Genomic DNA, 17,002 nt, shown 5'->3' with positions numbered 1-17,002 from the left:
ATATATATATATATATATATATATATAAAATCACTTGGAGTTTTTCTTGCATTGTTTGATCAGTTGCCTGCTTTGATGCTTGATTTCGATCTGCGTTTGTACGCCTGTTTGTAATAAATAAATATTGATTGTAATTCATATGATTACATCAAAATATATAACCTAATATATGCCTCAATCTCCAGGAATATTTGAATTACATCATATAACTTCAGTCAATAACATCAACGAAAGAACCTTTGGTTTGGCAACTGTAATATTACCCATGAGCGCTCAGTTTGGACTTTGTGAACGTTCTCTTGCATGATGAATTTAACCGAGATTTTTGAAAATGCCAGGAAGGGATGGGAATATACATTGCTTGGGAATTATGACTCTTCCATGGTCTACTACCAGGGTGTTACACAGCAGATCCACAAGCACTGTCACTCTCTTAGAGATCCTGAACCGAAGGTCACATGTCAGCAGGTAAAACTCAGTTAATAAAAAATAATTGACTGTGCATTTTACGCTCCATTTACCATAAAGATGCACTGATGCACTGCAAATTAGGACCAAATGTGTCTGGGTGAGGTTTTTAAAAACTTCAGCAATATTACTGTCTGATCTACTCTTACTTGTGCAAACTTAACATGTCACCACCATGTCTATATTTTTATATATAATATAAATATATTTAATATTTTTATGTAAAATACTGATATCCTCCTCTCCGACACTGCCTCCAGCGAGTCCAGCTCCACCCCAGATCAGTTTGTTTAGTCTGTTGGCATCTGCTTACCCTCAGCCTGCTGCCCCAGCATGCAGCAGCATATAGGATAGCACTCACGACTTTGGCTCTTCCTGTAGAGGGCGTATTTGTTCTTAGCCCAGTCCAGTTTATTGTCAATTGTGCGTCTGTAGGATGTGTTGGGAAAACAAGTCTGATTCATGGAGGACCTACATCATCTGATTGGTCAGAAGGATCTCTGAACAGTGCCTGCCCCCGGCTCTACAGATGCACTAATTAGTTTTGCACTACACTGACTGAGATATCTGATGCAAAAGTGAGAGCGCGTGGAAGTTCTCATGTGTGAGTGAAAAAGACAACATTTGAGACTCGTAGCCACAGATTCTATCAGGTGTAGTCATTGACTTGTGTTTGTATAAGACTAATATCCCCTTAAAAATAAATAAATAAATAAATAAAAAATACATGTGTGTAACTCACATTGCACAGATTCACATATTGGTTTGCGAATGTGCAACTTTCTGCATGTTTTATACGAGTGTGTGAATGTGTTTTGCACCATATTCACCACTGCAACTGTAGCAGAACTGTGAGTGTATATTTGTACTTGTGTGTGTGGAATTGGATTTGTGCAAATGCAATGAAGAATCTGTAAAGGTGTAACTGTTAAGTTGTATTTGTGGTAGAGGAGAAAAAATCTACAGGTTTGCAACTCCTAAAGAGATTTTCTTGACTATTTTCTACAACTATAAATTTCACTGTCACAGGTGCTCAGGGGTTCTGCATCAAATATACCTCCATAAATTCACCAAACTTGAGTCATGGTATTTATTAGTTACTTAGTATAGCAGGGGACGTAGATGAGCTTACATTCTGAAATACAGACTGGAGTTGCAATACTCAAAGAACTCGTCCGTGCCATGTCATGATTAAAGCACATAAACACAAGCAGTTTAAATAATAAGGGGAGGTATGCCAAGGAACCTAACCATATCACAGATTCCATACTTACTGTTGGACATGTGGAGAACTGGGAAACCTAAGCTGTACACGCCCAAACGGAGAAGTATCAAACCCCATTAGTTGTGCAGATGCCCAGAAAATGCAAAGATGGTTAATAATGGTATGATTTATATATACATATTTGCATTTGAGTCCCGCTCCGGGTGACTGTCTGTGAGGAGTTGATGTTTTCTCCCTGTGTCTGCATGGGTTTCCTCTGGGTGACTGTCTGTGAGGAGTGTGGTGTGTTCTCCCAGTGTCTGAGCGGGTTTCCTCCTGATGCTCCGGTTTCCTCCCATGGTCCAAAAACACACATTGTTAGGTGGATTGGCGACTCAAAAGTGTCCCTAGGTCTGAGTGTGTGAGTGAATGTATGTGTTTGTTATTTTTCATTAATTATATATAAACTAACGTTTAGACAATAACTAATTACTAATATCTTAATTGTTATTTACGTGTTTTGTGTCCCCTCAAATGAAGAGGATAATAAAAATATATTTACTTAAAATAATTTTACTCAATAAACCAAACAGGAATCAGAATCAAAAGATTAAATAAGTCAGAATTCTAGGTTAAAGTCAGTGGGCAGGTATATCTCTGATTTTTGAGCTATCTCTTATATTTTGACCTATGATGCTGACAATTATTTCACATCGTAACACACATACATTAGTTATTTAAATAATTTAACTAGTTACAACCAGTCTTATGACTGTTTTATTTAATCTCTGAATGAACCCAGAGAACCACACTGGCACCTTTTCCACCAGCGTGGAACAGACTCCATTCCAGTTCACGAACCTAGCTTCGAAACTTTCGGCGAGTTTCCACCAGTGTATTACTACTGGATAACACTAATGTTTTAGAAGAGTTCATTTAGATGGAAAAGAGAGAAGAGAGTAGAGGAAAAGTAAGTGAACCCATTCCAGATGTAGCGCTGCGTGTCCTTTTCAAATAGTTCAATCTTAGTTTCATCTGTCCACAAAACATTTTGCCAGTTTCAGTGTGGAGTGTCTGTGTGGTCTGTCGTAAACTTCAGGCGTGCAGCAATGTTCTTTTTTAGTAAGCAGCAGCTTCCTTCCTGGTGTCTTACCATAGACACAACTGCTTTTTTTTTTTAAGGTTTTACTGACTATAGACTCTTGGACACAGATGTAATGTACCCTGTACCAAATGATGCCATTAAATCTTTGACTGTCACACTGGTTTGTTCCTTTACCTCACTGAAGAGTCTCCTTTGTGCTCCTGAGATCATTTTGACTGGGTGCCCATTTATTGGCAGAGTAGCCACAGTCCCAAATTGTCTCCATTTGTGGTTTGTTTGCCGAACTGTAGACGGGTAAATTTCTAAAGCCTGTGAAATCACTTTGTAACACTATCCAGCTTTATGTAAATCAACAATTTCTGATCCTAGATCCTCTGAAACCACTTTTGGCAAGGCATAGCTCATATACACGTGTCCTGCTTGTGCAGTGCAAGCTCAAAAGTTAATTGTTTTTTTTTTTTTTTTAGTCAGACAAAGTAGCTATAGTCCACACCTCCAAACTACTTTTCTTAGGAGATAAGCTAAGACTCCAGATATGCTAATATCTGACTTCAGTAAGCTTTTTTGAGGCCATTAACCCACATACTTTATCCATTAGCACCATGAGGTTTTTTTTTTATCTCAATGAAGACCTGAATTATCAAATTTTGTTTTTTTATTATTTTAGGCACATTATATTTGTCAATACCAGTTGACTTGGATGGGGACTAGATCAGATTTTATGACAGATTTTTGCAGAAAAGCATGAAATCCCAAAAGGTTTACATTAGGGCTGGGCAATTAATCAAAAATTAATAGAAATCAACATCCAGAATTACTAATCGACATAATCTTGTCTATAACAATTATATCGATTGTTTTTATTCTGTAATGTGTTCATGTTCTGTCTCTTTAAAACCATGCTACCAAGCTGTAGTCACATGATTCTGCCCTCATCTGCTACATGACAGCAACCTAAACGTAGAGGCGACTCAAGCAGCTCGTACTAAAGAAAAACACACAGTCTATGGTTTGGACGTGTGGTTTTTATGGTTTTGACAATAATTAAGACAACACTGAACAAAAATAAGTCAAATGTCAACTGTGAGAAAAATTAGTTTCAGCGACCAAAGCACAATCACACACCAAATATAATGTGAATAAAATGTGAAATAGTTCATATTTTTTCTTGCCTCTGTAAATGATTAAATGTTTAATTTAAGAGTAATTTCTAAACAACAGCCTAAAAACATAATATTTGTAATATTTATTTAATCATGCATTGTGTGGAAGTTTTTTGTGACAATATTATATTAATAAATAAATTAATGTTATTTTTAATAATTTAATTAGAAATAAAAGCTTAAATTATTTTATATGATATATTTAAGATTATTTAACCATGTAGTGTTTATACTTGATTAAATATTTTATTTAAATTATGTTCATAATTAATAATTTACATGTAATTTCCCTGAAAATAAAAAAGATATTTTCCTATTTTTACTTAATGACGAATCTATTGATCCTGATAAACACATAATTAACAATCAAGATATTAGTAAATAGTCATTACCTAAATGTTAGTTCATATATAATTAATAAAATATTTTGTCACTTTACTTGGAGGGATACATATTGCAGTAATTAATGGTTAAGTAAAAGTAATTTAATAAGTAATTAATGGTCATGTACCAGTAATTAAAGAAGCAATTTAGTACTAAGTAAGAGAAATGTATTATTTTGAAGTAATTCATGGTGAAAAATGTAAATAAAGTAATGGTAATTATTTATCAAAGTAAAAAAGGTGGATTTTACCACTCTTGATATGAAGTTAGGAACTACTCTGCCTCTAAAAAAGCTTTTGTACAAGTGGAGATTTGAGCATAAAACTTGAAAGAGCACTTTTATAAATCATGTACATGCTCTAAGCAAGTGCAGCAGTGAGTGCAGTGATCCTCCTACTGACCAAATTACCTGTCATTAAAATGATGAACAGAAGTAACTTTTTGAGTTATTACTGTGTGTGTCATCTGTATTGTTTTTGTGGGTGGAGTCAGTAGTATTAAAGCACAGTGTAATGTGTCTTGAAATGGAACATGGAGTATTTGCAGCATTTCTTTTTACCAGTGTGAATATGTACTGGATTGCCATGCTCACCAGTTATTAATGTTATTGATCATTTGTATATTTTCCATTCATTCGTTCATTCTCTGTAACCCTTTATCCAGTTCAGGGTCGCGGTGGGTCCAGAGCCTACCTGGAATCATTGGGCACAAGGCAGGAATACACCCTGGAGGGGGCGCCAGTCCTTCACAGGGCCACACAGACACACACACTCACACCTACGGACACTTTTGAGCAGTGGTGGATGCTGGGCTTTCAAGGAGGGGAAGCTTAATTTCGGCATACATCATAAAATGTGTCGATTTATTTATACGCAAATTCTACCCTCCGTTCCTTTTCAAGAAAATGGTCCGTGACCCTGTCGTACCAACAAGGCGTCTTTTCCAGGGACTTGACTAGTGTCCTCTCAATGGCCAGCAGAGCTAGGCTGCTTAAACGGCCTTGGCCCATGTGAAGTGTGTCCGCCTGTGAGTGCTCAGCAGCACCCGCTAGAAACTGCGATAGAAGTCAGAAAGAGTGATAGAAGTCAGTCTCCAGACACAAGCAGCTAAAAAAACCCACCAGAAATAGAAGCTCGATTTGTCGCTAGTCATTTTTATCAAAGAAAATGCCGCTAAGAGGTTTAAGAAAGTCTCAGGTTCAATTCAAAACAGAATGAAAATGTAACGCTCCCACGGATCTCTACACCAAAGGATCGCTGATTCGCTCATTTTGCTGTCAATCAAAAAGGGATTCAGCCTCAGACAGATCATCCAATCATCATGCAGAAGCTGAGCGTCCGGGCCAGCCGAGGCCAGCACACTGCCCCATAGACCCCGAGAGACGCTGAGTGTCTGATGGGCGGGACAAAGCCCAGCATTTATCCTATGGCTCGTCTCGTTTCGCTGCTTCGCAATTGAACTCTGTGGATGCTCAGCGTCCTCACTGTTTAAATCCCAGTGAAGGGAATGATTGAGAGGAAAGCCGCGTCTTTACCAGTGATAAGAAGCTGAATCTGAACAAAAGTTAATTGCGTTGTAGTGCATATTTATTCAATGACATGTACACACAACAGTATATATTTGATCACTTATTTTTTTATATTTTAGGGGAAGCTGAGCTTCCCTTGCAGTCTTAGAGCAATCGCCTCTGCTTTTGAGTCACCAATCCACCTACCAACGTCTGTTTTTGGACTGGGAGAGGAAACCGGAGCAAACCCACGCAGACACAGGGAGAACACACTACAGTCCTCACAGACAGTCACCCGGAGCGGGAATCGAACACACAACCTCCAGGCCCCTGGAGCTGTGTGACTGCGACACTACCTGCTGCACCACTGTGCCGCCCTCATTTGTTCTTGTTAATTTTAAAGATAATAATAATAATAATAATAATAATAATAATAATAATAATAATAATAATAATAATAATAATTTTGGTTATTTAAAGCAATGCTTTACACTGAAACACTCAGCACCAAACACAAGTTCACAGATACACCAAAAGTTAAATTGATGGATAACAAACCTATCAATGAATTTGTGTTTGCTAATTTCATGAGCAGATGTGACAGCTTTGATGAATAAGGACCAATGTGAAAAAACTGACACAGCTGGAGGTAAGGAAAGTTAACTAACAGATAATTAGCAGGATCATTGTATAAGATACAGTATAAATAATATACTTAATAATTAACTAATTAGTAGATATTTACTAATAATTAACGATTAATATGAATAATTAGTGGCATTAATGCACAGGTACTAGTAAGTTATGTCACTTCTTTAGACGATTAACAATGGAGTAAGTAGCGGTTAGTACACAAATAATGAGTAATTAAGATACTTAATATATTAACTACCAGTTCACTTAATTACTAATGCCTAGTAAATTAATCAATTACTAACTAATAGTTAATGTATAGTAACAGCTAAAGAAGTGTTAACTACAGAGTAAATAATGGGAAATTAATCATTATTCATTCTATTATTAATGATTAATTAGCGAACATTAATATAAAGTGTTTCTGACAACGAAAACCCCTCCCAAAACAACCAAACTCCACTCAAGGAGGCCAAAGTCCCATTCAGTCACTATTCCTGTACTTACTGAATTTAAACTGGGCTACTGTGTTTCTCATTCCCAGGTGTCCGCACTTATTTATGTAATGCATTTATTGCATAATGTATTGCATTTACATTATGTTAATTTTGTAACTCTAATTAATTAGATATCAGTATTGACATTAATCCTATTTGAAACAGTGAGGATATATTGTTTGTGTAATTTGACAAACAACTGTTTTAATATCACATCATAGCATCTGTAAAATGCTGTAAATAATAATAATAATAATAATAATAAAAATAATAATAATAATACTAACAACGAGCGGCACGGTGGTGCAGCAGGTAGTGTCGCAGTCACACTGGAGGTTGTGGGTTCGATTTGAGGTTGTGGTAAGATTTGACATAAAACCGTCATATGTTTGACTTCAGCAAAAAAGGAAGGTGACTATGAAGAGGAACTAAAAGTGATGTGGAAAATAAGGTGCAGGCAGCAGCACATAAATGTACCACATTTTCACACTTTGTTTTACATCTGTTTGTATTTGTAATAAGCCTGTTATTCTGTCAGCAGTGAAGTGTGGCATCTAAGTTCGTGAAAGACTGTGAATTTAAGAACGTTTAAGAGTAAGAAGGAATTTAGTTGTTTATTACAACTTTATCATAAGACTGCACGACAAAGGCACTTCCCATGGGTACGGCTTCAATGGCAGCCATTGCAATTTATCAAAATTATCAGGAAAGAGTGACAGGAGACGGTGAGCCCTTCAAAAGTAAGTTTTTTTTTGTTTGTTTGGTTTTTTTTTAATACTGGTGTCAAGATGATTACAGTGCAGGAAAAACAGTTCTGTTTGTAGATTCCCATCAATCATATCTTGAAACATGCAGCTACATAAGTCCATATATTTTTTTGCTCTATATGTATCTGACTATATATATATATATATATATATATATATATATATATCTATATATATATATATATATATATATATATATATATATATATCCTTAAATTTAATATGTGTCACATATTTGTGTCATTTCAAATCAAAACTATCTTTAAGTTTCATAAAATTGAAGGGTCAGGTGAGGATTCACTGATATATACACTTAGAAAAAAGGGTTCTTTGGCTTGTTATAATAGTGGAACTCTTTTTGGTGCTTTAAGGGGTTCTATATAATACACTTTATGATTCTATAAAGAACCATGATTTCATAATTCTTTTTTATTTAATTTAAAATTATTTAAAATGTGAAAACTTACTAAAATGTACTACTTGTGCCAATTCATAAAATAACTGGTGAACACCCATCCATCCATCCATTATCTGTAACCGCTTATCCAATTTAGGGTCGCGGGGGGTCCAGAGCCTACTTGGAATCATCGGGCGCAAGGCGGGAATACACCCTGGAGGGGACGCCAGTCCTTCACAGGGCAACACACACATTCACTCACACACTCACACCTACGGACACTTTCGAGTCGCCAATCCACCTGCAACGTGTGTTTTTTTTTGGACTGTGGGAGGAAACGGAGCACCCGGAGGAAACCCACGCAGACACGGGGAGAACACACCAACTCCTCACAGACAGTCACCCGGAGCGGGAATCGAACCCACAACCTCCAGGTCCCTGGAGCTGTGTGACTGCGACACTACCTGCTGCACCACCGTGCCGCCACTGGTGGACATATACTAGAAAAATAATTTTATTTATTTAAACTTAATAATCTGTTCATCTCCACTACAGTCCCCCCTTTTGGTTTGATGTTTTCCCTCTGAAAACAGCAGATCAACATTATGGAGATGAATGTAGATGGTAAGGTCAGTGGAGACATTAATTCATACACTCAGGGTTGATACCTTTCTGGGATCATTTAATATGGGAATAATCCTTTATTGGACTTGATCCCATATGTAAGCTGCTATGAGTGTTCACCTTACTTTAAATGTGTCTGTTAGCTATTAAATATTATTGTTATCAAAGGAAATTTTCAGGGGTAGTTACCCATGCAAATACTTTCAAAAATCTTTGCCTCAGTGATAATTACTGGATAAGCTGTATGTTCCTCTATAGTTGTTCTAACTACTAAGAACACTGGTTTAACATAACTAGTGGGCATAAGCCTGTTCGGCATTGAATGTGAGCATTGTCACCTTAGATTACTGAATAAATAAAGAAAAATAAATTTTCCAGTTATGAAAAAAATGTTTAAAACAGTACTCTGTGTGCTGACTGCATCACCCCCATTTTGAATAGTTTGTCATGGCTTAATGAATTAGCTGTGCATAGCGACTGATGCCGATACACAAGTTAGAATGGAATATAATGTTTAAAGAAGAAATTAGAATTTTACTTTCAGATTGATATACCACAGATTACTTTATCAGGCAGATGCAACGTTGCTCTTTTCCAGCCTCTGTTGGCTGACTGAAAATGCAGCTCTGAGGAGTTTTGCCTGTTGTGTGTTTGTATTTTGTTATACTATGCTTTAATCCCTTTTTGTCCTGCACTTGGGAATTGAATGGGATCAAAATCACATTGGATGTTTTTGTGGTTACACTGGTTTGTCAGACCTTTTTGTTTATCTCTTTCTGGAGGCCATTTGGGATCTAAATGGGTGTTAGGAAAAGAAACTGTTATTGTTTGGACAGTCATTTGTTCTCTGGCTCATGGCATCCTTTGTCATTGTTGGAGTGTGAAAGGTGTTGATAGTCTCTGTGGACCTGGTGTTTAGATGACAGGACTGAGCTTCAAGGTTATTTGAGTGTGAAATGGGCAGGGGTTTGTGAACCTGGGCCCAGATCTTCAAACACTTGAAGTCAATCAGTGTCTCAAGCCCAATTTGGAGAGCAGTTTTGTAACTGCAATCTCAGTGGCGCATGGTGTTCTGCAGCCCACACTTCAGCAAAGAACATGGATGACATCAGAGTGATGTATGATGCAGTGTCCAAGAGAACTTCTCATGTAAGCTTCTTTCCAGGACTGTGCTGAGGTGTAATCTACAAGCAATTCCCTTTTCTTTTAAATGGCTCATGTACTGTGGTGCATGTGGATTACCTTGAACAACCATGACATTAAGAGGAGTCTGATTTTCACCCCCCTGATTAAATTGGTCAGACGTGCAAGTCTGAATTGCAGGGGTCCTTGGGACATGCTCATTTTCACCTGAGGTGTCTGAGAAGAGGTCAGCTATCAAGCACTCCTCCTTACACAGGTGCGAAAACAGCCATTCAGTGGTTTCTGTGCTAATTCCAGATACTTCAGACTTATTTGCAGCGACTGTGTGCCAGTTTTGGGGTACGGATTAACCTAGGGGTTTGAATGATGTTGGGTTTCACCTGACCATTGTGGAATAGGAGAACTCCTATTGGATTGCAAAGGTTTATTATTCCCCTGATATTCTCTAAGCAAGTGAGATGAAGTGGAATTTGGATACCATGATTCAGTGGGGTTGCTGGTGTGCTGGAAGGCTGTGCTAGCATTTCTTCTGTGGTGTTGCTATCCGTGTGTGAAGAGTGGGAGAAGAGGGTGGCATTGACAATCCAACACAATGGGCAGTGCTTTGAACACATTTTATAAGTGGTCAGAAACTAGTAAATAACTCATGAAACAATAACGTTATGTTAAAACCAAGCAAACCGTTGTTTTTCTTGTGAAATTCCCAATAGGTTTGATGTGTCACATGACCCTCTTCACATTGAAAAAAACAAAAGTTGGATCCAAAATGGCCAACTTCAAAATGGCCACCATGGTCACCACCCATCTTGAAAAGTTTCCCCCCTCCCATATACTAATGTGCTACAAACAGGAAGTTAATATCACCAACCATTCCTTTTTATTAAGGTGTATCCATATCAATGGCCCACCCTGTATATATTTTAGGTACGAACAAATTTCATTTGAGCCATCTGGCTTTGGCTTGAAGCGTGTTATATGATGCACAATTCTGTCCAGGTCCCTGTAGGAGGGAGTCTGGTACTGTGCTGAGGGAACAGAGCTAAACTGAGAAAACCTATGTTCAGCTGTGTTTGGGAGGACTCTGTTAAACTCCAGTGGTGGAGCTGGTGTAGGGGCTGTTGGTGCTGGGAAAGGTGACTCAGGGATACTTTTGGACTTTGGATTCTGCAGTTCCCTGAATGCGAGTAGTTCTCTGTTGGTTGCTAAATAGCTGTGAGCGTGCCTTGTCTAGTTCTGCTTTAACAATGTTTAGCATGCTTTCTGTCTCTGACTGCAGGTGCTGAGACAATTTGAGTTCATCTTTGACTACATCTGCTGTTGTTTTTGCTTGCAGTGCCATTGACTGATCAGGTTATTTGCAAGCATTTCTGATATTCTCCATTTTTGGGCTCATCATTTGTGTGTTCACTGCTTCTAATTCTATATCCCGGACAGTGTGTTTAAGTTTTTCTATTGCTAGTGCAGCCATTTGGCTGGCTACCTTTCTTAAGGCCTCGCCTTTAGGTTCCTCCATTAAATGGAGGGTCATTAGCTGTGACATCAAATTTGCCATGTGAGAGGGCTCAGCGCTGTGGATCATGGCTGTATATTCTGACACTGTGGCTCCTATTGAGCTTACTAATTCCAAATACACCTCAGTCAGCAGGTCTTAACACTGATGCTTGGTGACTAGGTTGTGTGCCAGATTGAATATAATTAATGTTTAATTAGATATGCATTTTTATTTTATTTCTCCTCAACCAATATAGATTTTATAATCAGTAATTTGTTACTTCCACTCGTGGAAGACTGAGTAAAGGACAGAAGCAATACATCAACAATAACTTACAATTTACATGCAAATTCCGTATGCCATATGAAAAACTACTGCCTTTAGTCAACTTGCACTTACACAAGTCATACCCAAGGGTGACCCAGAGAAACTTTAAATGCAGTAGTGCAAGTCATGCGAAAGGGGGCACCATAAATTGACTGAGCAACACACCACTGCCAGTCTTAAAGAACAGGGACCTTGTGTTTTGGGTCGCTTTAGAGCGAGTTTAGAGCACGTTTAATGCACTACATTCTGCGTGCAATTATGAGCCGGGATTTGCAGTCTCTCTACTCACAAACAATTCCTGCATTTATAAACGTATTTTAACTTAGGAACAGGTCCTAGTTAGGAATTAGAGGGGAGGAATGTATAAACCCAGTTGTGAGGCCAGTGTTGCTTACACAGGCCACCCTTATCACTGAAGCACAAGGCTTGTGATTAACTTATTCCTGAGCGATTTTCTTGCACAGGAATCATAACTTCTATTCAAGATTGTGTTCAGAGCCCCTTAGTTGGGTGCTATTAAATATATGTAGTGGAATAATTATGCCCCACGTTGGACACCATTAAATTATATGTAGTGGAAATTATTCATTATTATTTGATTAATTCATTTTGTTGAGCTCCAAGTTTGGGAGCCATTAAATAATATGTAGTGTCTTTACCTGTCCAATTTTAGCTTGGACAAGTAGGACATCATGTTAGATGACTTTACATATTATATAGCAGAATTAGCTAGAATTAATTATTATTAATGATTTATGCTCATGGACCCACTGTAGGTTCTTGGCTCCGAAATTTAATCTGAACTAGAAGTAATAATTCTGTACAAGAAAAGTGCACACACAAACAAATAACCAAGGATTGGCTTTATCACACAACTGGTTTATTAATTATAATATCAAATAATGAATATTGTTTATACTTATATGTCATATAATGAAATAACATAACAGCAATACATGAGTGAACAGGGAGATAATATATGAGGGAATTTCTCTATGATAATTACCCTAAATTCTAAAAAGGCTATAATTTATCCCAGCAAAGCATTCAGCACCGCTCCTGAGCTATGAATTAATGAATCCATGTGACCTTACGTATCCCTGGAGACTGGAGTTAGCTGGGAGTATGTCGCTGATGCGTGGTGCTTTCCAGCTTGACTTCCTGGAGCACTGCAGCTGCGGGCCTTGTAGCACTGCAGCCACTGGTGTTCCTCTTCTCCCTCTGGGCCAGAGACACGGCGACCCCTCCGTCAGAGTTCTGAAGGTCTGTGGGAATTCTCTGTCATCGCTGATCTGCCTCCTGGTGAGACACGTGTATGCAGGTCTCTCCTGGGCCTTTGCTCAGAAGGTCATTCTGAGGGTGCGTGTGACCTTCTCCGTCGCTGATCCTGAAGCTTTTGTCATCACTTTGGGGGTCAGAGGTCTGAGGTCTCCTTCAATGCTCTGGGTGTGGCATTGAATTTTTGCTGGAAGTAGTTTCTACTAGAGGTGAAATTAAAATAGATCTTCTGTTCTATCTGGACCACGTTTGAGGGGCCCAAGACTGTTTAAGAGAGCCATAAAAGAGGCTGACACCTGAGAGATGCCTGCAGAGAGCTGGAGAGCTCTAGAGAGAGCCTGAGATCTCCCTTAACTCACTTCCCTAGCTGAGAAGCATTGCCGACTGGAAGTAGGAGAGAGAGGTTCTTCAGGAAACCTTTTTTTGTCTGCCGAAAAATTCTCAAAAGTGTCTGTGTGTCATTTCACGCCACTGGGTTTTTAACCAGAGTTTAGAAAACCCGCCTTGAATATCTGATTGGTCCTCAGGGGTTGGTGATTGGAGCATCTCTTGCTCCTGATTGGCTCTTTCCGGTACCTAGGTAGTGACATCACATAAAATTTATGAGCCTTGACAGGACAAAGACTTGAAGACAATCCCTGTTGAATAAAAACCCCATAATTTTGAATCATACTTTTGCAATATAAAAGATTATATGTTAACACAAAGTAATATCATTACTTTAATATCACATAATTCTTAACCAAATAATACACAGAGTATGTGTCTACCTTGGTTCTACATAAGTTCATATAAAAATGTGATTTAAAACATATGTAAATTAATTCCACCAATTTTGATTGTCTAAATGGAATTCATTTCACACTGTGGTACACCTATGTAACTTCAAACTGTTTTTAAACCAATAAGAATTAAGATTTAATCCTATAGTTTGAGAATTCCTTAATTAAGCAGTTTTACACAAAGCATAAACAGATCCTTGGGAGTGTATCCCAAAAGATTCCTCTCTTGACCCTAGAACCTTGGGTCATAAAAAAGGTCACTGGAGAGTGGTTTACAACCTTGCTCTGGGTATTATCTCACATTCCCACCTGCTTGTGTGATGAGAAGAGAGACTGGGAGTGGAGAAAGGTCTTTCTGCATATTAAGATAACTTTCTGCATATTAAGTCCCCAAAAAGTATAATTTCTTTTATTAAAAATTAATAATCTGTTCATCTCCACTATGAAGTGGAAATAGTTATGCACACATTGCGGTGGCATAAGCACTACATAGCGGAGTCAATGATAATTAATTATTTAATTCATTTGGCTAAGCTCCATGTTTGGGAGTCATTAAATAATAGGTAGTGTCTTGACCTATCTAATTTTAGCTTAGACAAGAAGACCATCTTCACATATTATACAGCAGAATTAGCTAGAATGAACTATTATTAATGAATTATGCTCATTGACCCACCGTGGGTTCTTGACTCTGAAATTGAATCTGAACTAGACGTTATAATTCCATACAAGAAAGGTGCACACACAAACAAATAACCAAGGATTGGTTTTATCACACAACTGGTTTATTAATTGTAAAATAGAATAATAAATATTGATTACACATTCATATAATGAAATGGATTACAGCGATACATGATGGAACAGGGAGATTAATAAGAGGGAATTTCTCTATGATAATTACCCTAAATTTAAAAAAAGACTATAAGTCGGCACGACTTCCTGGAGAATTGCAGACGTGGGCCTTCCTTTTCTCTCGAGACTTCCAGACACAGCGACACTTCAGGCTGGTGGCAGTCTGAAGTTATCTGTGGGGATTCTCCGTCATCGCTGATCTGCCGCCTTGTGAGACACGTCCAAGCCTGTCTCTCCTCATCTCAGAAGGTCATTCTGAGGGTGCGTGCAGCTGTCTTCATCCTTGCTGGTCCGGGGGCGTTGTCGTTCTTTTGAGGGTCAGAGGTCTAAGGTATCCTTCATGCTCTGGGTGTGGCGTCGAATTCTTGGTGGAATAACTACAGCCCTGTTTACTAGAGTTCTCTATTAGGGACAAAATTAATATAGAACTTCTGTCTATTTGGGCCACGTTTAAGGGGCCCAAGACTGTTTAAAAAGCCATGAGTCTGACGCCTGCAGAGAAGCCTGCAAAGTAATTTCAAAAACCTAGTCATTTTAGTCTTTAGCCTTGAAAAAGGCTAAAAGAGAAAGAGCCCCACGTGTCTGGAGCCTTAAAGTGAAGAGTCAAGCAGAGAAGAAAGGGGGAAGAAGGGCAGAGTATTTGGCACCACTGGCTTTTAACCAGAGGTTAGAAGAGCCGTCTTTAATACTGATTGGATAAGATTGGAGCCTCTCTTGCTCCTGATTGGCTGCTTCCTGTACCTTGGTAGTGACATCACATAAAATTTATGACCCTTGACAAGACAAAGGCTTGAAGACCATCTCCTTTGAATGAATCTCCAAGATTTAGAATCATATTTTTTTTATTATATTTTTTATATTATATTTTGCAATATAAAAGATTATATGTTAACACAAAGTAATGTCATTAAGACAGCCATGTTTTACATAATTATTAACCAAATAACACACAGAATGTGTTTACCTTGGTTCTACATAAATTCATATAAACAAAAATGATTAATCCCACCCATTTTGATTGTCCAAATGGAATTAATTTCAAACAGTTGTGCACATATGTAACTTCAAATTGTTTTAAACAAATGTAAATAAACGTTTGTGATTAATTTGATCAAATTCAAGAAGTTTATTGTTATTTCAGCAGTATACGGAGTTTACAGTACACAGTGAAATGAAATAGCGTTCCTCCAGGACCAAGGTGATACATAAAACAATACATAACATTAAAGTGCAACTAGTGCAAAGCTAGTGCAAACATAAAACAGTGCACACACATTAAAATGCAAAATACATAAAACATAAAACAATACACAACATTAAAGTGGATGTAACCATTATGTAAATAGGACATGTGTAAACAGTACTCATTTTCAGTATATCATTTTCAGTCCATCAAACCAGTGTTTTGTGAAGTTGTGTGTGTGTGTGTGTGTGCTTCTTCAGTCCAGTCTCAGTCTCTAGATGTTCAGGAGTCTGATAGCATGTGGGAAGAAGATGCTACAGAGTCTGGATGTGAGGGCTCGAATGCTTCGATACCTTTTTCCAGACGGCAGTAGGTTGAAAAGTGTGTGTGAAGGGTGTGTGTGATCTCCCACAATGCTGAGTGCTTTGCGAGTGCAGCGAGTGGTGCAAATGTCTGAGATGGAGGGAAGAGACACACCGTTAATCTTCTCAGCTATCCTCATGATCCATTGGAGGGACTTGCGGTCTGCCACAGTAAAGTTCCCAAACCAGACAGTGATGCAGCTGGTCATGATGCTCTCGATGACTCCTCTGTAAAAAGTGGTGAGGATTGGAGGTGGGAGATGAACCTTCTTCAGCCTTCGCAGAAAGTAGAGGTGCTGCTGGGCTTTCTTTCTGATGTTACTTGTGTTAGTGGACCAGGTGAGATTATCCGCTAGGTGAACACCAAGGAATGTGGTGTTCTTGACAATCTCCACAGCAGAGTTGCCGATGTTCAGCGGTGAGTGCTCACCCCTTGTTTTTCTGAAGTCTACATCCATCTCAGTATATTCAGCTTCCCGATCAGGTGCTGAGGAATGATGGAGTTGAATGCTGAACTGAAGTCTATGAACAGCATTCGGGCATATGTGTCTTTTTTGTCCAGGTGGGTGAGTGCCAGGTGGAGCGTGGTGGATATGGCATCATCCGTTGAACGGTTAGGACGATACGCAAACGGTAGAGGGTCCAATGTGGTTGGAAGTAGGGTCTTGATGTGCCTCATGACGAGCCTCTCGAAGCATTTTGTGATGAAAGGAGTGAGTGCCACGGGATGATAGTCATTGATGCAGGACACAGAAGAATTCTTAGGCACAGGTATGATGGTGGTGTTCTTGAAGCATGTTGGAACAACGGCATTGCTCAGAAAGATGTTGA

This window comes from Hoplias malabaricus, chromosome 9 (assembly GCF_029633855.1).
Source record: "Hoplias malabaricus isolate fHopMal1 chromosome 9, fHopMal1.hap1, whole genome shotgun sequence".
NCBI classification, from domain to species: domain Eukaryota; kingdom Metazoa; phylum Chordata; class Actinopteri; order Characiformes; family Erythrinidae; genus Hoplias; species Hoplias malabaricus.
This window is presented reverse-complemented; position numbering follows the sequence as displayed.